The sequence below is a fragment of the Trachurus japonicus genome, chromosome 12, assembly GCF_045865225.1.
Source record: "Trachurus japonicus isolate A0001 chromosome 12, Traja_1.0".
NCBI lineage: Eukaryota > Metazoa > Chordata > Actinopteri > Carangiformes > Carangidae > Trachurus > Trachurus japonicus.
This window is the reverse complement of record NC_140918.1, coordinates 9,563,628-9,588,181: the sequence shown is the minus strand read 5'-3', so window position 1 is coordinate 9,588,181 and position 24,554 is coordinate 9,563,628. Positions and strand designations below refer to the sequence as shown.

The 24,554-nt window shown below is 41.9% G+C and overlaps 1 protein-coding gene across 11 annotated transcripts in view; it reads left to right on the top strand.

Moving 5' to 3' along the window:
• The window catches only part of dab2ipb (DAB2 interacting protein b), a 139,053-nt gene that overhangs the window by 12,411 nt on the left and 102,088 nt on the right, over positions 1-24,554 (top strand). For 2 of the 11 annotated variants that reach the window (XM_085793051.1, XM_085793055.1), the window contains exon 1: positions 10,793-11,001. The exons of 7 other annotated variants lie outside the window; for them this stretch is intronic. The gene's annotated coding sequence lies outside the window, so the exon portion shown is untranslated. Of the gene's footprint in view, positions 1-10,743; positions 11,002-24,554 lie in introns of those variants that run through there. 2 more of the 11 variants (XM_085793052.1, XM_085793056.1) reach the window with 2 other exon arrangements.

Sequence of the window (24,554 nt, the reverse complement as noted above, 5' to 3'; positions counted from 1 at the left end):
AGAAAAGAGTTATGTACACAAATAAATCCAGGGGGATCTAGACTGCACTGTAGGCCAGCGAGAGTGCTCACTCTTTCTCTTCCCCCTCATTTTCCGCTGCCTCTATTTTTTTCTTTTTCCTCCACTGTTCCAAATGTTAGAGCCTAAACTAGATAGTTAAAAGGCAGAAAAAAAGATGGTGTACGACTAACTGGGCCAGAAAAGACGATGTTTTGTCTTCATGGCCGACGGGAAGGACTCTGCTGCGCTGCTGATGAAGAATGTGGCGAACAGAATGAGTCAACAGAGAACATATTTCCAGGAGACCGTAGTTTCTCCTCTCCACCGTCTAAGCCACATTGCTTTATGCACTGGGCTCTCTGCCATGGCAGTGAAGGAGAGACAAAGAAGGGAGAGAGAGAGAACAGCTAAGGATGAAACTTGAGGACTTTTTATCCATCTCCTGAGATGTAAAACTTCTATTTTGTAAATCAGATGTGGAGCTTTCTCTCTCACCTTCACAGGAAGGTTTTCCCCACACTAAAACAACTTCATGCAGTAATCATCACTTTCTCCTTTCAGCCAGCTTACTGTGCCTGTGTTTTGAGGAGATCTCCTCTAAAGGTCCAATATAAATAGCAGAGTGAGAGTAGAAAGGGCATTAATCTGATATCATCCGATTACATTCTCACCTCAAGCGTGCGAGCGGCAGGAAGAGTTCACAGTTCCTAAGGCTTGCAGGCATCACTTTTCACTCTTTCTGACACACACACACACACATGCACGCACAGAGGTATCATTGCTGTCATATGCAACAAATCTAGGAGCAGAGTGCTTGGCGTTGCATTTCCACATGCATGTTTTTTCATATGTTAGACCTTGCCTTGTGTATTTTGCATTTAAAGTAGATCTGATTTCTGCATATACAGCAGCTGCATCTACATATTTCCTGTTTGTATCAACAGAAAGCAGATGATTGCTAAGACTGGACATCCCTTTTCCCACATTACTTCAATGGCATTCCTGTTATACTAGCTGAAGAAAAAAAATGGTCAATAACTACGCATAGGTCGGTCAGGGGTGTCGCTAAAAGTATTTCTCTTTACAAGCAGCCGTGCCTAATTCAGGCCTCAAAAAGAGCAGAGCCACTAGCTTATACTGTAGCAGCACATAGAGATGAGAGGAATGTTGAGGGAGGGAAATAAAAAGAGAGAGGCAGAAAAACTCCTTATCCATGGCCTTCATTGACATGTAAATAGGTCTGTATGTTTTTGTCCTAGTTGAGAAAGGTTGAATGCTTGCTCATGTACTGGAGGGGGAAACACAGGGACACACGTTTTCTGTGTAAGTGTGTGTGTTTGTGTGTGTGCATTTGTGTTTGAGAGAACTTTGATTAGATAGGGATTAAACCGGCTGAGATTTCTACCCTTTCGCTATAAAGCATTTTTGTGAGAGAAAAAAAAAAACAAGGGGCTTTTCACTCATTTTTCCATTTTGAAGTGAATTAGGCTTTCTGACTGCTCCTCTAAAATTCCCAGATTTTATCCAGATGAAACTGTGGTCTTGTGGGTGAAAGTGCTGCAGGGCTTTGTCTTGAAGAATGTTCAGCTTTTAATAAAAGATTTATTCTTGCTTGTGTTGTCATGTGCTAGAATCTAGCCAGACTTTGGAGTTGGGTGGTACATGGTGTGTAAATTTAGGAACTGGGCTGTCAGCTTAGAGAATTTTTTTTAATCTAGTTTTAAGAGAGGAAGTACTATCTTACACCAGGCCTCATGGTCAAGTCAAGTTCATTCTGGTAAAAAAGACTTGCTCTGAGGTTTCAGCCTCCAGGGTTGTCTCAAGTGTTTAGAAACAGATAAAAACACAATGTTTGGTCTGTCCTATTTCCAGCTTTAAACATCTTTGTGTGTGTAAGCTCGATTTTAAACCCTCGGTGGAAAGACATTTTGGCAAAGTGGGGTCATTCTGGCATGTCCCACTTCCTTAGGGGACTATTTCAGTGTCCGTCTAGTATTTTAAACACGCCGGATGTTCAGCTTTCCTCAATAGCTGTCTGCTGTTTGTTACTGCATGGGCAGGTAGTGCACAGTCTGTTTTTTCTTTTACTTCTACCAATGCTACATTTTCCAATTTCTGGATTGATGCCTCCAGAGATCAAAGACTCCACCTCATGCTGTTATTTGGGGCAGCAAGCCGGTGTAGGGCAGCTCTAAGGCAATGTTCCACATAGTCACTCTTGTCTTGCAGACTCTCTGACCCTCCTGCTCTAGCATTATCAGAAGCATTTATAATAAGTATATGTGAACAAGATAAAATAAAAAGCTTGGGCTGCTTTTCTTGTACTCCTCCAGAGGTCAAGGCAAATGACGCAGCTGGAGGAGAACGTCAGGAGGAGTAGGTTTAAATAACAGGCTGTGTGTTGTGGCACTGGCTTCTCTAAACGAAACTAAACTAACTCTGAACGGTGACCTCTGATTTGTGGGTTGGATGTTATTTTGAAATGAAAACCAAACATTATCTTTACATACACATCTTTAACTTGAATAAACTGCTTCTCCTACGAGCCACAGGCTTATTAGAGAAAACTTTCTTAAGATATCTTTAAACATTCAGATTGAAACCAACTGCGTTTCACATTTGGCTTTAAAATTCCTCTCGAATGCATCTGCAGTCGCTGCTTGTGATTGGATTTTTCCTTCATGCTTATTTTTGACTTTATTCTTGTGTGTGTGGGGGGAAAAACTGTGAATGTTTCTGAAGACAGAGAGAGAGAAAAAACAACAACACATCACACACATTTGCAGGCATCAGCCATACAAGGGGAATGCTGTGGCTATTTGCATAATGAATATTTCCACACACTGAAACAGTCGAAATGAGAAAGAAAACGCTGGTGAGAAGAGATATGAAAACACAGAGGGACACGTAGAGAGACAAGGAGATGTCAAGTCACTTCAGTGGTCTATGTTTGGAAGCGTTTTGGAGCTGCTATATATATTTACTACAAACTAGATGGACCTTCGTGTCATGGAGGTCAGGGACACATTTGTTTGACACCGCATATTTGGATAAATGGATCCCTGACAATGTCCAAATGTAGCTTGACCTGTCAGGTCCCGATACGTCCTCTGTGCATTTTAAAGATACTGCTACTGTGAACGAGTAGAGTGAATGTATTTGCGTCTCAGACATTTCTCTTTTGATCTAATTTTCAGCAGAACTAAGGAGCCTCAAGGAACTTAACTCAAGAGCCCATTTTTTGGTTTTTACTGCAATTGTGTTTTCCTTTTTCAAAAGCGAATCAAACCAATCGTAAATTACAAGTGCCTGCTTGGTTGGAGGCATAATTTTACAGTACATGTGAAAAAAAAACACAGTAAATATAGATGAGTTTGAAATCATTATGTTGCTCGTTTCTAATTCACGGCTGTGTGATTTGTGATGAATGTTATGAAGATGTCCGTCGTCTCCAGAGTAGCAATCTGCTGAATGTGATGTTCTGTGTCTTTGTCTGTTATAATGTGTAATTTGGCTTTTCATGGTGCATAACCACAATGAGGCAAATTGGCAAATACAATCATATTTCAGTTCAGTTGCTTTTTCTCTCCCTCCCTCTCTTTTAAAATGTTTTTTTCCAGCTGTATAACTGGCACTCAAATTGAAGAAACATCAAATAAAATGAATATAACTATTCTGAATCCTTAAAACATGACTACGTAATAATCTCATGTTTTTATGAGTCAGCGATTCTCATCAAGACTAGGTCAAAACCTAGTTCATGGCAGGTCCACATTGTATTTGCATGCCCTCAGCCCCTTTATTCATTTGCTTCCCTCCTGCTCTCTGTGCTCACATCTGCAGCATTTTAATACAACTCATTCCCAATAAAGCTGTTCTCATTTACATGTTTTACTGTTTCTGTTGTCAGACAATGGAACTAGTTTGAAACAGTGACTGAAACACGGCCCATTAAGACTACATGTAAACTTCAAAGTCATCTCCAAGCCTGCTGCTCTGCTAAAATCCTGATTTTATGGCCACATTGTCGTCTGACAAAAACCATTCGACCTGTGATTTCCTCTTTATTCACTTGTAAAATTATCACTGGTAGACAAAGTTAGAAGCTCCTTCATGACAGCTGCTGTAGGTCAGCAGAGGGAGGTGTGACTGCAGGGGGAAAGGGCACTTGCAGGGCATAAAAGACACAGAAAGTGACTGAGATTCATCCAAAAAGTTGCTAGATTGGCCAGTGGTGTATTGAATTAAAAAGTAACTATGTAGGATTTCTAGCTTAACTATGCCACATTTTTACCCTAATTAGCACAGTTTAGGAGTAATTGTGATGGTTTTAATAAATTACGTGTAACTTGTTACAGGGAGAATGGAGGCTGTCTGCCTTCCACCTAGTCTCTTGGCTGAATCTCTGCACACTGCAACACAAACGCGCCCCATAACCTGTAATCTCTTGTTTATGACAGATAAAACTACACAAATATACACGTCATAACATCATATATCATATATAACATCATGTACCGCTCTATTGATTGCTTTCTTGCCGGCTTCGTTGTAAACAAATGCACATGGCCGGGAGGAGGGTTAGCAAAACTGTGGAAAAGTGACCGGACTTGCATAGTTCCCCTTTATAAAAGAAGATAAAAAGAGATGCTAAAAGGTTCCTCCTGTCAAAAATGGCCACAGTAGGAAAAAAAAGAGGTAACAGTGATCATGAAAGTGCAAGAATATGTCTTTACATCTGATCCACTTTGGCCCTATTGTGAAAATGTAAAGTCTTGTGAAATTTGAACAAAATTCAGAAATACTAGAAACATTTTTTGATAATTTTGTCCATTTTTTGCACCTGTTGGTTACAGTAGGAAAGCAGAGCAGATTACAAACCATAAGATCCACAGATGTGAAGTCCACACAGGAGATGACACATGAAAAGTTCATCAAACCAACTACTCCGGTGATGGTGGATATAAATAACGCTGCCAGAGCAGAGCTAAGCAATAACCTCAGAGAGCTGACTTGTGGCCAGCAGCAACAGTGGCACGACTCCATTTGGCCCCGTTTGTCAGAAAGCCACCCTGATGATAGACTGTCAGTCAACACAGCACTGCTGAGGATGGGAGGAGGGGAGGAGAGGGGGTAAAGAAACGGAGAAAAGCATTGCAGAGCATATGAGACAATGGAGCGTCTTAAGGAAAACTGGAATGTGTGCACAAATGTAAAAATCGCGCCTTCGCCGCATGTCATGTAGATGTTAAGCATGTTGTAGCGTGGTTGTGTGCGTGGGAGCCCGTGCGTGCATTCGTCGTGTGTCAGTGTGTGTCCGTGATATGTTTTGCTGCCGAAAGTGTGTGATGTGTGTCTAAGTTGAAGTGACTGCGAGGGGCAGAAACTGAGCCAAACGCAGCCATGAGCTTGTTACACGCTCACAACAAATTTATGTTGGGAATGTGCTTTTTCACATCTCTGTAAGTCTTATGTAAATGTGCTGGTCCCACACTGAGCACAGTGCCAGGGAGGGTGAGAGTAGTGGTGAGGGGACGAGCTGTGGGGGGGGGGGGGGGGGCTGGAAAATGTTGACTGTGTGAAGGGAAACTGGGAAAGTCAGAAAGAGCATGAATCCCAGCCGACTTAAGTCTTTTCCTGGGAGATTTTAATCAAAGCAAGGATACTTGATTTGTAAGATGAACTGATCTTAATCAGTGTTTTGTTTGCCCTCCGTCGCTGTTTGTGTGGTTTACCCAGCTACGGATCTGTGATGATCCAGCAGGGTGTTTGTTTCACTACCAATGCTGGTGGGAAAACGGAGTAATCTGAGCCTGAAATTGGGGCTCGGGAAAAGCAGCAGCATGAAACTGTAGATGGTTGATTTAAAGGCTTATGATATTCTATCTGCGTTGTTGTTGTTGTTTTCACCATCACAAATAAATTACATTGAATCCGTGATCATGGGGTGAACTGTTAAAATGTCTTTTTCTACATAATGTCACAAGCTGTTCCGGGGAAGGCTTCTGTTCAACGCCCACGTGGGAACATTTAAGGAAATGTGAGAGAATCATTTTCTTAACTCTTAACTAAAAAAAGATGAGCTACATAAGGTTGTGATCTAATAACTGTAATACTGTCTATAATCCACTGTCTATATATTTGTCTGCAGTTTTCTATATGAAGATTAAGCTGTTCAGAAACTATTGTCAAAGATTTGTTTTGATTTCATTTGATTTATTTAATTCTTGCTACAGTAGCAGTGGTGACAGAAGGACCCACTGAAAAAGTGCAGAACTTTACACAAGAAAAAAAAGAAACTTTAAATATTTAAATGAAAAAACAGTAGTTTAAAAACTTAAGGATTGACTTTTGATAGCAAAATGTTGTTGTTGTCGTTGTTGTTGTTGCTGGCAGGATGAGGGATTTCTCACAGAACCAAAGGATTCAGCTTGAAGACCTACGTAATCCTCCCAGCATTACATGATCAGACCTCAGTAAGGTCAACATATGGGTCACAAGATGACTACTGTATTTGGTGGTGGAGGGAGGTACAGTAAAGCAAGAAGCAGGGTTTGCGTGGGCGGAGGAGGAGGAGGAGGAGGAGGAGGAGGAGGAGGAGGAGGAGGAGGAGGAGGAGGAGGAGGAGGAGGAGGAGGAGTGTCAGCACAGATTTAGTGCTCTACCTAAAGACGCTCAGAGTTCAGTGTGTCACTCAGCGCGTGATCAGGTTTAGGGGGATTTTGAATATGAGTAGAGACTGTGACAGAAAACATATGGAGAGAGAGGTGTGAATGGTATGCGATAAATGTGCTAATGAAAGCCGGGCCTTGGCAGATAACGTGGTATGCATTTTAGACCGGCGGTGGGCCCCCGACTCTTCACCAGTTCTCGCTTTTTTTTATAAGCTGAACTCCCTTTGGAATCCGTCCACAAAAGGCACTTGCTGGCATGGTCGGCATGGCAGCAGCCTGACCCCACGTGCCGCACACAAGTGCCTTTGTCTCCAAAATGACAGATGTTGGCATTCCTGACTGTCCCATGTCCAACTCTTCTGCTGAAATACACATTCCTCTTTTTTCTCTGCCTGTACTGGCAAGATGAGTTGAATCCTAAGCCAGACACTCTAGATTTGAATTGATTGTTTTAGCTAATTTAGTTCAGCACATTATTACGATACCCTAGACATTAGGTCAGACTCAAGACTATTTGTCTCTTGTTTGTTAGTGATGGTTCAGTTCTTTTGTAACTCTGACACTCCCTCTCTTCTTTACCTCCTGCCTGCTGCTGGTATCCTGCTCTCTCCCTCATCTTCCTCCTTCTATCTTGTGTTTTTCTGTGTTGTCGCTGTCATCCTCCTGGCTCAGGCTCAGCAGCAACATACGTGCCGCTTCTGGAGGAAGACACTTTTGAAAAACTCAGGCTTTGTTGTTGTTTTCGCTCCCGACTTCGCATCGCATCATGCACACAAATCAATGCATGCACAAACGCGGTCGTTACTGTGCATGTTCTTCACTTCTTCACACATTCGTAGACATAAATGCACACAAATTAACTCAGGAAAATAAACAAAGTGGCGGGGGGGCGAGGGATTACTGAGACAGAGAAGGAGACAAACACAGGAAGATAAAAGAAGAGGCGTGTCTGGGTTGTCTATAGGAGTAGACTGCTTCACTCTTTGTCCCTGTGTAACTCTATAGGCCACATACCAGAGTACTCACTCACTATGTCACTTCAGGCTTTTAGGTTTCTGTCTTTCCCATTTTACTCTCACTCCATCTTTTCCAGTGTTTTTCCTGGTAATTGTTTATTGAAGGTGGAATTAGACTTAAGTCAAACTTTGGCCTGAACAAGCATCCTGGTCCTCCTGATCTGACCTCAGCCTCCTCTAAAACGCTTAACCAAGCTTGAGTATCTCGCTGTTTTAAATCAGGGAAAAGAAGCTTTTTCCACAATGTTTGACAAAGACTTTTTCCTGACAGAAGCAGAAACTGCATCTCTGCCTGTTATCTCAAGTTTCAGCCATTCTGTCATCATCTAATGGCAGATCACCTAACATACACTGACCTCTACACCTGTGTGAGTACCTGTGGACATTTGTCTTGCATATTTCTGTGCTTTGCTCTTTTGAATTACATGAATTAGAAGAGCACTGAGCTTCTCAGTAAAGCAAATACATGAAAACAGCTCCACTAATTGTAACAAAATGTCTCTGAAATTCAGGCCAGTCTTCAAAAGGCGTAGTATTCACGTGCCAAAGCGTGTCAAATAACTCATCATCAAGCTCTGCTGCACAACAAAGACAAACTGGCTACAAGAGTTTTATAGTTGTGCAGTGAATTCCTCAGAAGCAAGAAACATATGAAAGTAATAGATCAGCATATTTATCCCATCCACACTGATGTCATCCACTACTTCTGCAACAGAGCAATTTGTATCATTTCATATTCACTGGATATGTGTAGAAACAGCTCTGTTTCCACTCTGGGTTTGGAAGCCGAGGCTCTAAATGTGGAGAGGAGGAAACACAGAGCTGTCAGTCATCAGTTTTATTCCAACCTATTGGCTTTTTAATGCTCACTCGCAATTATTATAATTAGAGTAATTACAGATGTAAAAGTAGTTCAATAAACATCTTGTCTCCACAATTATCTTCCAGATCAGTCAATGTAAATGTGTGTCGCTGAACCACAAACTCATTAAAGAACCGAGTAGCCTATTAAAGCCTAAATAAATGTTGATACATTAAGAATGTTTGTATAGTAATGAAGTGTAAGTAGCAACAGAAGAACAGCATGGATACTTTATAAACAGGTTTTATTTTCCAGAATCCATCATTGCCTCCTTTCCAGTCTGGTTTAGTACTTGTAGAGCACATTTGATTTAAATTAACTTAATTCCACCTACGCTCTTGCATTTTTCTGCATTTTTAGCCGTGGAGTCAGGCCGGCTCTGGGGATAACAGTGTTGCACTCTCGGTCCACCTCTGACCCAGACTGAAATATCTCAACAACTATTGGATTGGATTCCTGTGACATTATATTCAGGGATTCATTGTTCCCACAGGATGAATCCTGTTGACTCTGGGTCCCTGGTTTTATTTCTAGCACCACCATGAGGCTCACGGATTTGGTTTTTAATGAATGACTTGGACTTGCATGACATTTCTGAAACACATTCATACTTATATCAAGATTTATTTTAATAACACTGCCAGTGACCCATGACTTTTCATTTTGCATTGGGCCTCATTGGATCATTTCACTTCCACTGTGGCCAGATTCGTGTCAGACTAATGACAGTCTCATTAGCTGCAATTGTAGCATAACACCAACATGCTATACTAAGATAATGAACATGGCCAACATTATACTTATGCTCACAGACATAATGATAACTTGTTAGCATGTTCACATGAGGCACTGCTGTGGCTAATTACAGACTTACAGAGCTGCTAGCATGATTGTAGACTTAAGTCTTGTTAAATTAACATCATGTGAAATTTCATATGACCTCAACAATAAAGAAATGATGATGTAATAACGGCAGGCTGCATTTGAATGGGGGAAAGAGAAAAAAAAAACCTGACACAGTTTAGCTACAGTATGAAGAGAGATCATCATATGATATTTTTCTTATCACACATCCCTGAGGCTGCTGTAGTGTGACTGGATGTGGTGAGAAGGAGGACGCCGAAGTAGAAGTGGACTGGTGTGAATAGCAGGAGGACAGGGGAGGAGATCTGATGTCACCTCTGTGGACAAATGTCTTCCTTGACAAATGTCTGGCCAAGGACGGCAACAGAAACCTGAGAGTGCTGTTCTTCGGGCAGGAAGGTGGGGGGAGGGGGAAGGAGGAGGGTGGGCATGGGAAAAAACATGGTAACATCCCTGCAAGGCCACTTGTTGCAGTAACATGTGTAGTACCTGGAATAGGTTTGTGTAGTGACTGGGATTTTCTTTTCTTTCTTTTTTTTTAGCTAAAACATGGTTGGATTTGCAAAATCATAGTTTATCTTTCTGTGTTGTAAGTGCTTTATGGACTTTATTGGCAACACTTTGAAGTGGCTTTGTTCTTTAAATATGCAATAGATAAGGTTTCCTTGGCTTGGCATTGCAAAAAGAAAAGAAGAAGTGGTTTTTTAGTATGTTTTAATCAACTGTTTCAAATGTAAGTTTTAGTTAGGCAGAGCAAAAACCAATTGTAAACAAAGACAAGGAATTGCTCGAGATGAAAACACTCACGCTCTTTCACACGACCACTGTAGGACGTATACAGCCTGAAGTGAAGTGCACAGCAAACTTCGGCTTAATGCTTTAAAGCTGGAGTGTGGTAGCGAGGCCCGGCCTGGCCCCGCGGTTTTTGGTCAACCGCAACAAGCGCTCCCATTGGTTGGATGTGGGGTAGGAATTCAGCTCTCTGAGGTCTAAACCCCACCTCCTTCATCTCCTCCTCCTCCTCCTTCTCTGAGCCCCGGGCGCTGAGGCACGACGGCATTCCCTGTGCATGAGCATACACACACATGCAGGGGTCTCTCTCTCACTCACTCACTCACTCTCTCTCTCTCTCTCTCTCTCTCTCTCTGTCAATTGCTTTCTCATTTGAAAGGGGGCTGGAGAACAAGGAGTTGCAGACATTTGAAAACACAGAGCAAGGAAGTGAGAGAAAGCAACAAAAGACAAAGAGAATACTCCCCTGCCCTCTTGTTTGTGAGTGTGGGTGAGCTTTTTTCTCTCTGTGTGTGAGCCTGAGAAGGGGGGGGGGGGACCTGAACCCTGCTAAGTGCCCCTGCAGGAGTCCACAGGACCTTACACACACACACACACACACCACACACATACTTGCTCAGTCCACTGCAGCCTGAATGAGTGCAAAGCCGAGGAAGAAACAGAGCAAGGAAGCAGGAGTGCGAGAGAGGGGAGGAGGAATCGCTGGAGTTACTACTTGTTGCTCTTGGTTTTCTCAGCGGATTGAGGATGATATTCCTTCTGCTTTCCCTGTGGCAGTGGGACCTTGTCTGAGGTGAGCACTAGCATTCCTTTATTTATTTATTTATTTATTTTTTCCCCCCTCCTTCCACAGGCCAGTGATTCTGTGAGAAAAAAAAGGAGGTCTGAGCTGTAAATGTAGTGAGTTTTAGTGTGTGATTGCTCTCTTGGTGGAATGGCGGAGGGGGGTTGAAGGAGACGAGAAGGTGTGGAGGCTTTTCACGTGCCAGAGGAGCAACACTTACCATGCTGATTTGTCAGAGAGACAGGAGCAAAGTAGAGGTTGGAGGAGCCAAACTGTCTTTTTTTTATGGAAGAAACAAACAAGCAGAAAAGAAGTTGCTGAATAATTGTCAGGCTCAGAGACACCAAGAGCTGTAACATGTGATTCTGAGCTCTGCTTCTACAAGTGGGGCAGCAAAGAGATGAGAGAAAAAACTCAGTCCAGCTCTCAGTCTCTCCAGACTCTTTTCTGATTAATGCCTCTCTCTCCTCGGTGTCTGTATGTGCAGCTCAGGGCCATGCAACAGCAATGTGACATTTATACATAACCTGTCTTGAATGTGTGCTTGTGTTTGTGTTTGTGTGTGTGTGTGCTGGAGGAGTAGTCCTTTTCACTGTCGCCATGGCACAAGGTGGTGTTTAAATACTTCAGCAGTGTGTAGTCTTCATTTATCAGCTCCTGCGTGATTACAGTGTCTTGTATTCCTCCTCTACCACAGATAGTTGCTCAGCTCACTAGTGTACAGCCTCATCATCATTCCTCCACCAACATGTGTTTACATGCTACAGCCTATTACCCACACACAGACACACACAAGTACTAAGTGTCAACAATTTAGACGTTACTTTTTTGGAACTAGATGTAAGTAATTATAGTGATTTTAAAAGATTTATGTTAATTAAACCTTTTCATGACCTGTTTTGTATAAAACTTCGGAAAACACTGAGAAACATCTAGTTTCAATGTCCAAATGTTTTTTGATTTAAAGTTTTTGGGGACTTTTTTCTTTCTATTTTTTTTTTTTTTTTTTTCAGTAGTAGTGCAGTGCTGTGTGTCCGGGCGTGGGGCGGGCATTGTTGTCCTATTATTAGAGCAGGCCGGGCCAGCCAGCAGCTGTGGGGAAGGAAGTAGGCTCAGAACAGCCGGAGAAGAGGGATTACTGGGAACACTGAGCGGGAATTATGGACTGACTGCTGGAATGGCATTCCTAAGGTGGCCGCGTCAGTGGAGGGGAAGATGAGTGAGCCAGAGCTCCAGTCAAGGATCAGTGTGGATCATAAAAGTCAAAGACTGACAAAGAGTGAACAGTGATCTGGACTAACACACTCTGCTGTAACGGCAGATTACAGATGCTGTGTTACTGGATCACTGGTCTATTGACTTGGATTTGTTAAGGGCAACAAGTAATACATTTTTCATCAAGCTAATCCCTTATTTTATTTTTTAATCTTTAGGCATCAGAGTATAGAATAAAGAAAAATCCCAATTTCTCTCAACAAAAGCAATCAAAAATCAAAGATATTCAGTTAACAGTGACATAAAATAGAAAAAACAAACATCACTTCTTAAAAATTGGCAATATATCAATTGTTACAGTATTACTAGTAGTTGCCATATTTCCCTGCAAAATATAGTGCACATGTTAAAGGGATACTTCACCCAAAATCAATAATTCACAAATTTTCTACTAACCGTCATGCCAAGGAAGGGTTTGGAGAACTTTCTGAGTTATCACAACGCTCCCAGTGGCTGTTTGTGCGCAGATCTTGCAGCAAATCTCACGCATCTCACGCAGCCACTGGGAGCTATTACTACAACAAGGCTAAAACAGAGATAAAATTATTTTTTTCAGAACAACTTTTTCATGTAGCGGCTTCAGGACACTTGGGTCAGTACAGACGAGAAGTCTGGAGGTATCTGGATGTTTCATAGTGTGTGTTTTGGACGATTCGAAAGTGAGCTCTATCCACCGCCATTATATGAAAACTCCAAAAGCGTTTTGATAACTAACGCATGACGGTGAGTAGAAAATTGGTGAATTGACGATTTTGGGTGAAGTATCCCTTTAAGGAAAGCCATTCTAGTTAGAATAAAGGGTGATCAATAAAATAGAAGCCTAATATAACCTGTCACGCAGTCTGCTGACCCACTCTTTGTAACATCTTTATCAGTGGCAGCCCAGCCTGTGGACGCTGACTAAGAGCTCTGAGGTAGCGAAAGTGGAAGGAGTTTCTCACAGATAGTGATTACTTGGTGATTGAATGCTGTGATAAACTGCTGCCACTCTGGCTAAAGAGATAATAGCATCCCAGTATTACTCACATATCTGTGCTGCTGTCTGTCCTCCTCTCCCCCTACAAATCTCTGCTGTGTATTCCTGTGGAAAACACTTGCTTAATGTGATTAGATAAATATGGTAACAAGGGCTTTGATACCTGGGACTGGATTGCAGTATGTTATATATCAAGTTTGATGGGTTTGTTTAAAGGGCTCTGTCTTTGCCTCCATCCCTGTAGTGATGAGTGCAGGCTGTGATGTGTCCTTTTTTGGTTAGAAAAAATGCCAATAGAGCTGTTGTGTAACTGTCTCATCAAAAAGAAAAAAAAGTAGAACAGTGCAACAGAGAGAGGATTTCAAGGTGCGTATCACTTGTCTTGATCATACTTGTTAAGATATTTTTCATGGTTGTGAAACCTGCTTTTACTCTGGGGGAAGTCATGATGGTACTAGATTTAAAACTGATATTGGTATAAGTATATAGACATATCAAGAGAAAAGCACATGGGACTTTATGTGATATTTATTCCTCTAATATATTGTGTTACATATGCATATGGCAGCGCTATAGTCATCTCTGTTTTAGTAATTAAGCCTTTTACTTCACATCTTGTCCACAGGGTCTCCATCTCACTTTACTTTCCTGTAGCTGACTTTTAATAGCTCAGGACCTGCCCTCATTTCCCCAACTCTCTTCCCAGCTTTAGTTTAGCCCTCCCACCCCGGCTCTCTGAAGAGCAGCTATGTAATTAGGCAGCCTCATAAATCACAGACCAACAGTAGGGATGCTGATATATGTTTGACAGCAATATACAGGGACAGTTTGACTGTGTCTGTGTGGATTTCGGGGTTTGGGAGAGTAGATGAGGGCACAGGGTGCTCAGCTCACATATCGTACGATTACCATATGAACATGTGTTTTGCTTGGTCCAGACTAGAGACACGTGTTCTGCGTGATGATGTGTGAGATAAATGATCTGGTTAGTGTGTGTATGTGTGTTAGTCTCAATTTCTGTCACCATGCATGTTGGGGCATGTGGGTGCAGCAGTAGCCTTTGTCTCTGCGCTGGCACTTACCGCTCGTTAAGACCAAAATCAATTAGCCGATTCATTCTGGTCGACCACTAGTGACAACTGTAAAACTATTAATTGCGCAGCTTGTTGCGGCAATAAAGAGCTTAACATCTGAATTCAGGGCCGTGGGACGCCTGAGTTGTTGCCCTAAAACACTCCTTAGGTGACAGATGACTCTGTCTACTCACTGCTGAGGGAGCATGCACTTCACTTTCTGTGGAGATGGAGGACCAAAGGTAATATGATTATCTCCTTACATGTTTATATTTGAAATTTACTACCGGTTTATGCACATTTGCAGAAAGGAGCCTGCTCACTTTGGACCGACTCCAGTTCCATCTTCACACTGTCAGTGTATTGTATCCTCTAGACATCACGCAAGTTGTCAACACAATGGCATGTACCATCTAAGGCACCTCACGATTCGATTCGATTACGACTCAGGGTGCTACGATTCGATTAGTCAACGATTATCGCGATTTTCGATGCATCTTCTCTGTCTGGTCTGGTCTGGTTTAAGGAAAGAAGGAAAAGAAGGAAAACTGTTAAAAATCTATCTATCTAACCAACCTGTTTTAGCTGATGAGGTTATGGTTAGGCTATGTTTTTTATATCGTCAAAGTTGAATGATAATTGTCATACAAACTGACCGTTATGCTCAGTAACGTTAGTTAACGTTAAAATAATGTTACACAGTTTAACCAATGTTAATTTACCTGGCCATGGTCCTCTCTCAGCCTGAGAAGCATCAAGCTTCTCCATCTCTTCCAGGAAAAGATACATGATTGCAAAGAAAATAGTTTTCAACGCTTTGTTATTACGCAACGATACTGATGGCAGCATCAATACAGCACCACAGCAGACCAGACCGTCTCTTTTAACAACAGTTGACACGACCGCCGGAGGAGGAGCCTCTAAAGCCGTTGCCTCCGTAGGCTCCTCTGACACAGAGTTAGCTGCCGCCATCTTCACCTGGTCGGTTCCTTAAGGTGTCTGGGCGGCATGCGTCATGAATCACTATTGAATCGTCACCTGAATGAATCTAATAATCGATCTATCGGCACACCCCTACAACACAATATTGCAGCAGGTTCAAGAAGCTTTTTTTGTTTTGTGTGAGTGTGTGTGTTTGCAGGAAGGGAGCTTTGAGGAACAGGCTGGTGCACCTCTCATTATGAATACCTTGATATATTGACCCTCATTATTAATCCAGCTGGAGTCCATATGTAGTTGTTATTAAGTGAATTCGGTGGCCCCTCTGAGCAGATGTGCTACTCCAACCCCGACAGTGCTTTCTGACACCAATGCCCTCCACTGAAGCTGCCGGTGAAACGGATGTATGGACTCGCTGTGTGTCTAGTTGTATTCACACAGGATTAGCATTTGACTGGACACACTGTAGCGTCAGCATGTATGCTGTGTGCCACCGAGCTGCATACAGATACTATATCAACTATATCAGTTGGGCGCTAATACGCTCTCAATACATTCACGGTGGCACGGAAGTCTGCAAACTGAGAAAATTGTACCAGCGTGTGGAGTTTTTTGCTGTTGACCTTCAATGGGTGCACATCAAATAATCTTTGTCTATTCAAATGGGTTTTATTTCTATGTGGCTCTTCAAGCAGTGAATCAGAATATGCTGTCAAATCCCAGCCTAATTACCATGGCAGGTTTCATTAACGTCCCTGGAGTGGCTCCATTATTCACTGTCTATCCAGTTACTGAAGTTTTTAAATGTCTGTCTGCTTGTTAGATGGTGAATCTTCTTAACTAACCTGAGTTGTACAACCGCTCCCGGAATAATCCTGGTTCAGTGTCCAGGTTTGTTGAACTGACACAATGAACAGCATCAGCAAGATGTGCTGTCTCAACACCAATGATGATATGGTAATGTGGTATAATTTAACATGTAAAGGAATTGCAGAGGCAATGAGTCATATCCACTTTAACATTATGTGGCCATTTTCAGTCAGATAGAAGCATTACCAGTTGCTATGGCAGTATTTTTGTGGAGGCAATTCTGGAGTTGATGTTCTCTGAGATTGCATCCGCTAATTTCCATATGTGTTGGTGGTGTGTATATGTGCAAAGATGTGACGTGTTGTCTGCACCATCCTGTCTGATAAAGCCTTGTTGTGTTGCTTCACAAGGTGCCCACCCATTTTCAATGAGCCAGAAGATAACAAATATTTTCAGGGCTATTCTCTGCGGGGGTGCAGCAGCAGTGGATCAGTGTCTAGTTTAACATTTTAATAGTGTCCTATGTGACTTCTGATGATTACACTACACAGCTCTCTTTCCTGCCTTTAAAGTTAGAAGTTTGTTTTGAGGGAAAGTTTGTATTTCTGGTGTTTATTCTAAGTGTTTGTGTTTGCCCGCACACAGTTTCCTGTTCCTTGTCTTTCACAACGCCACGAACAAGTCAATGAAGACAAATGGGCAGCAAGTGGTTTTGTTTGTATAACCTCGGAGTGAATGACGTCACTCACAGCGTGGTGGAGAACCAATCTGTGCTATTTATATATTTTGGACGCACAGCTCTCTTGGCATCATATCTTTCAGCTGTGACAACTTTTTACTAGTTATTTTACTGAGTTTTGGGAACATGCCGATGTTGCAACAGAGTCTGACACAAGCAGCCAGATGGATAGTAAACAATCCAGACCTAAAGAAAGGTCAGATTTTTTTTCTCATTTCACAGGAAAACAACTGTCTGGAGGTTCATGGTTTGGGTCGTAATCAACCGTGTGTCTTTGTTTTTTCTGTTCTAAACAAGTTTGATTTCTGTCCATCCCTTAGTTCTCTACCTGTGTCTCCTCCTTCGTTCGACTCGCTCAGAGATGTTGTTGTGTCACCGTTCTGTGTTATTATTACGGAGAGGCACAAAGGCAAAAAAAGATAATGAAAATAAAAACCCAAGCTATAATAAACCCCCAGTTACTCCTTCATGGAGAACTGGCAATATCCTGGAAGAAAATGTCCTCCAGCGTTTGTAAATGAGCAATCGTTGCTGTCGGGGCGTCTTGCTCTTGTGTCCGTCCTCTTTTCAATTCTGCCTTAACGTTGGTGCACAGATGAGCAGGCTTTCATCCCAGACTTCCACCAATAAAGTCTGAGGAGACAAAAGCCCATCAGAGAACCAGGCCCTTGGCTGTCAAAACAAAATTAAACTGAAGTGTGTCCACAGTCTGCATGCTCAAGTCCTTCTACTTCTACTCCCTGAGAATTTTTAAAGCTGCTACTCAAGGTGTCGACCCAGAACAATTGAGATTGGACAGCATTTTTACAGTCTTCTTGACATGGCATGACAAAGCCAACTACAACACTATAGATCTATGGCTGCCTATGAGTACACCTTTAATTTATGAGGCACCACTGATGAAAAGCTCTTTGAACTTGACATTAAAGTGTAACTTTCTAACTCTTAAGAGCATTCAAAGACGCCAAGAAAACAACCATCAAGCTTCTAACTATTCACCTGAGGCCTGTGGTGCACTGAGGGTTCATCGTAGCTGCAGATGCAGTGTTTTAAAGTATTAAACTTTAAGAAAAAGTGTTGCACATAATTTCACATACACACACTTCAGGGAAAGCTGGAGAGAGCTACTGTAGGCAAAGTTAAGCGTAAAATGTAAAATGTAAATGACTGCCTGTTCACTGACATTTAAATCAGATTTTTTTTTTCTCTCCTCATCTCTGTAACTATTTAAAATACACACAAATTCAAATTTCTCACAGGCAAATGTATTACAAGGCTTTCTTTGTTTCCATGGTAACCGGTAAGGGGATTAGTAGATGTTCTACAGTGTCGTTATTCACATCAACAAGAGGACAAATGCTGCTTCCACAGAGGCACTGAACATATACCCGCCTGGATAATTATCATAAGTTTATTTCCTGGACAGAGACGGACATGATTTTATTCCCTCACGTGTCTCAGGACAGGGCGTCCTGATAGTCGTGTTATTGTTCAAGATACATTCATGACACTTTTTGAACACACCTTTCATGATGGATTACTGCACTCACAAAGGAAAAAAAATATTTAAGCTCTCTCTCTGTTTATCATGTGCTTCTCAGTTTATCTTACAGCCTTCTCTCAGTTTATCAAATACATACACACATACCGTGGGAGCAGGAGAGAGAGACCGTGTTGATCCTGTAAGAAGCGGCCCGGTGTGCCGAGACCAAGCAGAAAACAGGAAAGAAAGGAGGGAAAATGAACTCTACTCCCTAAGGCTCCCCTTTCTCTCCAATGTACCTTACTTCCTCTGACACAACCTCCCGTTTTCACCCTTAACACACGCACACATACACATACACATACATAGACATTTCATTGATTTTAATGACAGCAATTTGTGTTTCTGTAAAATAGTTCAGTCATAATGTGCAGCATTCAGCTACAGTTGAATTGCTTGGTGAAACTGGTGAAAACTGCACTGTCCCAGATAGTTGTACTCCTCCTGTGTCCTGCCCTCGATCTCTCTTGAATAGCTACACAAACACACTCACACACACACACACACACTGGCAGAAGGTGTACCTTTTGTCATTGGGGCTGCACCACTCTGACGTGAATGTAGCCTCGGCGAGGGCAGTAGATGAGGAACTCTAAATCTGCCCCTTTCCTCCCACCGGCCTTCCTCACAGCTACTATTTCACTCTTGCGGAAGGACGCAGACATGCACACATATAACACAAACACACCCACAATGTGTCTGTGCATGTGTGCTGGAGAGAGAGAGACACTGGGAGATTGCTGTTTATAGCTCAGATGTGGATTCCCACACTGGATTAAGTGTTGCCGAGGGATGACTACACTTGCTTAGCGGCAAACAGAATCCACTTTGTGCGCCTGTTTTTGATGTTTCTCTTTGTTTCATGTTCACGAGTACAACTCTGTGTGTCTTTGTGCAGACTTGTTGGTAGATTCCCCGCTGGCTGAGTTACCCTCAGTGTGCCGTGCTCGGAGGGATTCATGCCAACTCTGTTTGCACATAACAGGAAATTGAAAAGGTGCAGCTCGACTCCGATCAGCTGTTCCAGCTGTAAGGTTTCTAACAAACTGAAGCGGCAGCTGTTTGTTTTTTGCACTTCATTGGTTCCTTGTAGAGCCTCCATGTAGTTATTTATGTGACACATAGAAAGAAGCCATGCTGTTTTCTCAAATGGTCTTTATAGCCTCGAAAAATTGAGTGAAACCAACTCTTCTATGGTGCAAGGAATTAATTAAGCCTTGGTAGCCAGGAGTGATAACCAAGTTAGCACTTCTGCTTCTTAGTAAATCTTTCCCTGCAGTTCGGAGGAATATATTATCCTGCCAGAAGAATCTCTGTGTCTTTATGGTGTTTGAATCGAGTGCATACTATTGATTTAGACTTTCTCTTTACACTGGCCCAGATGTGAGCAAGTGCTGTAAAATAGAAGTGAAAACAAAGAAAGTATATGCTCTTGGAAGTGGTATTATTGTGAAGTCAGGATTACTGGGAACTACAGTACTGTAGATAAACATTATGGCCCATTATGGATGGAGTTTATTCTCCATTTTAATGACTGTAACAAGATTAAAGGTCTGTATGTTGGTGGCTGTGTTTGTCAGTTGGCTTTAAAGGTCCAGTGTGTAAAATGAGGGGGAAACAGTGAAATCTAGCATTCGATTCTATTATTTATCTACTGTATTAGATAATTCTTTTGTTTATTTATGAACGTGAAACTCTTGAAACGTGCTCTCTAGTTGGCTGGATTTTCCATTCAGTACAAACATGGCGGCGCAAGATGGCGACACTCTCTAAGCAAGACCCTTGCTATATGCATATAAAATAATAATTATAAGGCCATGAAAACCAAATGGATTTTATTTTATAGCGATTATACACTTACACAAATATATTCATTGGTAGTAGTATTCAGATTTTGCTACCATAATAAACCTTGACAAATATTACACACCGTCCCTTTAAGGATATCAGTGCTGATGTGGATCAACTATGCTACTGCTACTTTGTTATTTTTGATGCCACAGGGGGCTCTGTCATTTTGAGGAATGCATTACAGTAATGTGTGTATGACATCGACAAGTGTTTTTTCAATCAAACCCACAAGTTAGGGAATCATTAAAGTCAGTGGGAGGATTAGAAATCCTGTCACCACTCCACCACTTCAGATTTTCTCTCTTCTCCATTTTACAGTATAAAGCACAGCTTCACTGGCAAATAACATCTTTATAGACAATAAATCCAAACCGTGAATGTCTGCAAAATTTCCCGGGCAGTGCCTGGAGCAGTTGTGGAGATATTTGAGTCTGGACCAAAACAGTGGACTGAATAACAAACCGACCAACAACATTTGCCACTGTCAAGAACATCAGCTTCTGTTTTCTGCAGGAACTAGAAAACCACTAAAGGTTGGAACATAGCAATTTTTTTGAATTACTATCTCCTCTTACTCTGTCATCTCTCTCTGATACAGTCAGACTCACGTAGGCCCTGCAGATCAGCCCAGAAATTCCCCACCGGGAATTTGTATTGAACACGGATCAAAAGGATAAATTATTATATGACTCTGGGGTGCAATATCTTCACATAACTGTATAAATCTTCTGGTTGCCCAGGTCTGCTCTTTGCTGCAGGGGTTTTGCTTTTTGTAAACAAACAAAAAAGTGATGAGAGCGAAGATATGCATTGATTTCTGGTGGTGTACAAACCTTGCAACCGGGAGATAAAGAGAAGAGAGAAAAATACAGTAGGAAAAAATATGTTTTGCCATCAGGTAAAGGAGAATTCACCAGTATTTAGTCTCATAATACCTATCATGTGGGTTTGGGGGAGTCAATTTAAGAATATAATGGAATTTAATGTTTTATCATCCTTGATATAAATTGAAAACCAGCGGAGATGCAGACTGTTAAACTGGTGTCTAGGGCATACTGTAGGAACAATGAGTGATTAAGTTGTGTCACACACACAGTATGGAGTAGAGGATCCAGGCTGTGTGTGTGTGTGTGTGTGTGTTCTCTCTCGTTTTGTTCATCTGTGTGTTCATGCGTGATAATCTATGCAGTGAATTGACTTACTGTAGCCACGGCAATTAGAGAGATGGAAGCGAGCGCTCGCATGCCAGACTGCGCGTGCAGGTGAGAGCTCAATTAACAGTCAGCACATTTTGCCCACATCAAAGGTCAGTGGTTGATGGATAGAGAAGTTTTTACAGTACCATTACTCGCCAGCCTCAGTATTGGCTGTATCACTGCCAAATCCCTAGTCATGCGTCCTGAGCCTCACTCAGTGGGCCACTTAAATTTCACATGCAGGCCATTCAACAAATTATGCCTATTGTTCATTTGACAATGGAGTCTCTGTGGCTGAATGGGAAGTAGCGACCCTTATGTGGGCTGCGACTGAATTCCATAAATTCCAACATAAAGAACATGAAGTATGACGAATAAAACGGGGAAAAACAAAAAGCTATTATCTTTTATTTAAATTACTCACAAGTAGTCCGCTCCAATAACGCCACGTCAACATATCAGAGCAGACATGTAGTGTAGAGAGTGAATGGGAACTGGAGTGAACGAAGAAAAGAAAGTGAGCAATTAAAGGAAAGAACGAGACATGGTGATTCTTTCTTACATTTACAAAGAGAGGGGCATGTTATAAAGAGTAGCAATAAAAAAAACAGAGGAATGAACTAAGAGGAGGATAATTGAAGCACTACAGCTGCACTTCGGTAATGACATGTTTCGCTACCTATAAAACCGGCTTCCTGGCTCTCTCTCCGTCCTCTAATTTTTTTTTTTTCTGCATCTTGACAGCCTTGTCCTGTCAGAGCAAAGACTAAAAGGAATGTAGCCTTATAATCTGCACTGTACCTCAGCACCTTGTATAAACTCATAAAATCAGCTGCAATCAATTACCATTAAGCCGGACTGGCTGTCTGACCAATTAGAAATCAATATTAACGTAAAACTATAATGAAAAGGAAATCTAAGGCTCACAGGTTTTCCATTCATCATGTTCCAAAGACAGCTCAAATTACTTTTTTTGTTGAAGATAACAGATGTGAGCTTTGTTTTGTTTTGTGTTTTGTAGCCAAGCACCATCAGTCATCAGTAACAACAGACTGTTGAGGTGATTTGACATATTTGAAAGTCGCACTAAAACAGTACAAACTCTGATTTCTGCTTGTATTCCTCCATCCCTCTGCTGTGGCGTGCTGTTTGACCTGGGATTTAAAGGGGAGTTGGCATGTTGATTAAGTAAGAACAGGATTACTAAAAGGAGATGGACAACGAAAACCTGCAGAGAGCTTAAACAGTTTTGTGTGTGTGTGTGTGTGTTGTGCATGAATTAATGTGTGCATGTGCTCGTGCGCGCATCCCGCAGAGGGATCAATGAATTCTCAATCAGTGTTTTGTGCAGGGATGAGTATGCAGATGTGTGTTTGGATGCAGCCAGAATGTGCCCAGCCGGTCTCTGGCTCTTTCCCGTGTGTGTTGTTTTGTTAGCGTGTTTGCGTGGCGGCGGGTGCTCATTTGTTTGATCTTCAGAGGATTGATTAGAACAGATTTCCCTGTGTAAGCATTCACTTAAATGTGGACAACAGAATGTGGGACCATTCACACTGTAATCCTCACATTGTCTCTTTGATGAGCCCAGCACACGGCCTCACTGTGTGCGTTAGCTGTGTCACTGAGTGCGTCTCAGTGTGGCGCAGACTCCTATTGAAGCTATATGGTATTTACAGTAAGTCAGTGCTGACAGTGTTTATTTGCTGATCAACAGGTTGTTTGATCATTTATCAAGCGATAACACTGAACATTTGCTGCTTTCAGCTTCTTTTTGGACAAAGAAACATTCTAGAGGATAGACCGAATATTGGCATGGCAATAATCGATATCGGCCATTTTTTCACCGATAACTGATAAAACAAATTTATTTTAAAAGGCGGTCCTTTGGCTCTGGTGCAGATGCCTCTTTGCCTGAAGTCACCACTGAGCCAAGGTTTGTGTTGGAGTTTGTGTTCTATAAAAATGTAAACTCTTTTTATCACTGATTTTCACAGTGTACAAAAACCAAAAGGTATACTGTAATCGGTCTAATCCCAGGTATGTTATTCTAAATTTTTTACACCAAAGTTTTCATTTTTACTGCAAATGATTATTGGTTCTAAATATCTTATCAGCTTCTTTTATTACTAATATCGGCCCTGAAAAAAATATGTCGGTTGATCCCTATTGTAGAGGCTCTGTAAAATATGAATGAGTGAATGAATGAATGACTATTTATTTTCGTGTCGTGCCACCATTGTGGCCCATCCCATATTATAAGACACATTTACTGACAAATAAAAAACTAGACAGTCCTTCCTGTTGGTATTACCCGCCACACAAGTACGACACATAAATAAACAATTTAGGAATACTTTCAGTACTCATCTTTATATCGCTTTTCGTCTCATTGCCCCGGCCTTTTCAAGAAATAAAGGAAATGCTAATATTTTCAACCGGGTGAATCAAAATATTTAACGTTAAGCATTAACTATAAAGTCTCAAAGAAGCCAGTTCCTACTTATTGCATGGGCCATTCACTACATGGTTTTTACACTACATGCATTAGTCAACCTTTTTTTAGGTGAGATGTTTTGTATTGTAGAGTGATATGTGGTCAGAGCAGGTTCTGTTCTTGGTAAGGTAAACAAAAGGTGTTGGCAGGCCTTGAGCTCATGGGACCCTCTCTCTCTGGTGTGAGCTTTGCTATTGTGTTTTGTGGCTCTGTGGGGGCCTGTAAGACCAAGGCCACCAGTAGAGGGGGGGGGGGGGATAAGAAAACAGGTACACCACCACAGGACAGACCACTGGCTAAAGCTTAAAATCCACACAGGCAACCTGCCAATAAGCCCGGTATGAAATAACACTGTAGCAGCTATGAGCGAGCAAATCATACTTAATACTGCAGCAGTTTTGTAACATATTGAGAAGTGGAGGGTTACCCTGTTTGAGTATTGTTCTTCTCCTTCATCAGCATCAACAGTGAAGTATGTTGCAGGGAGCATCATGATTTGAGGCTGCTTTGCTGGCTGTTGGCCGGCGCAGCTCTTCATCATCGAGGGGAAAATGAATCCTCAGTTTTATGGAGGTATTCAACTGGATAATATCAGCCAGCAGATGCAGGACAGGGAACCAAATGTGGAAGTAAATCTTCCACACAGTGGCATCAGACAAAGGGAAT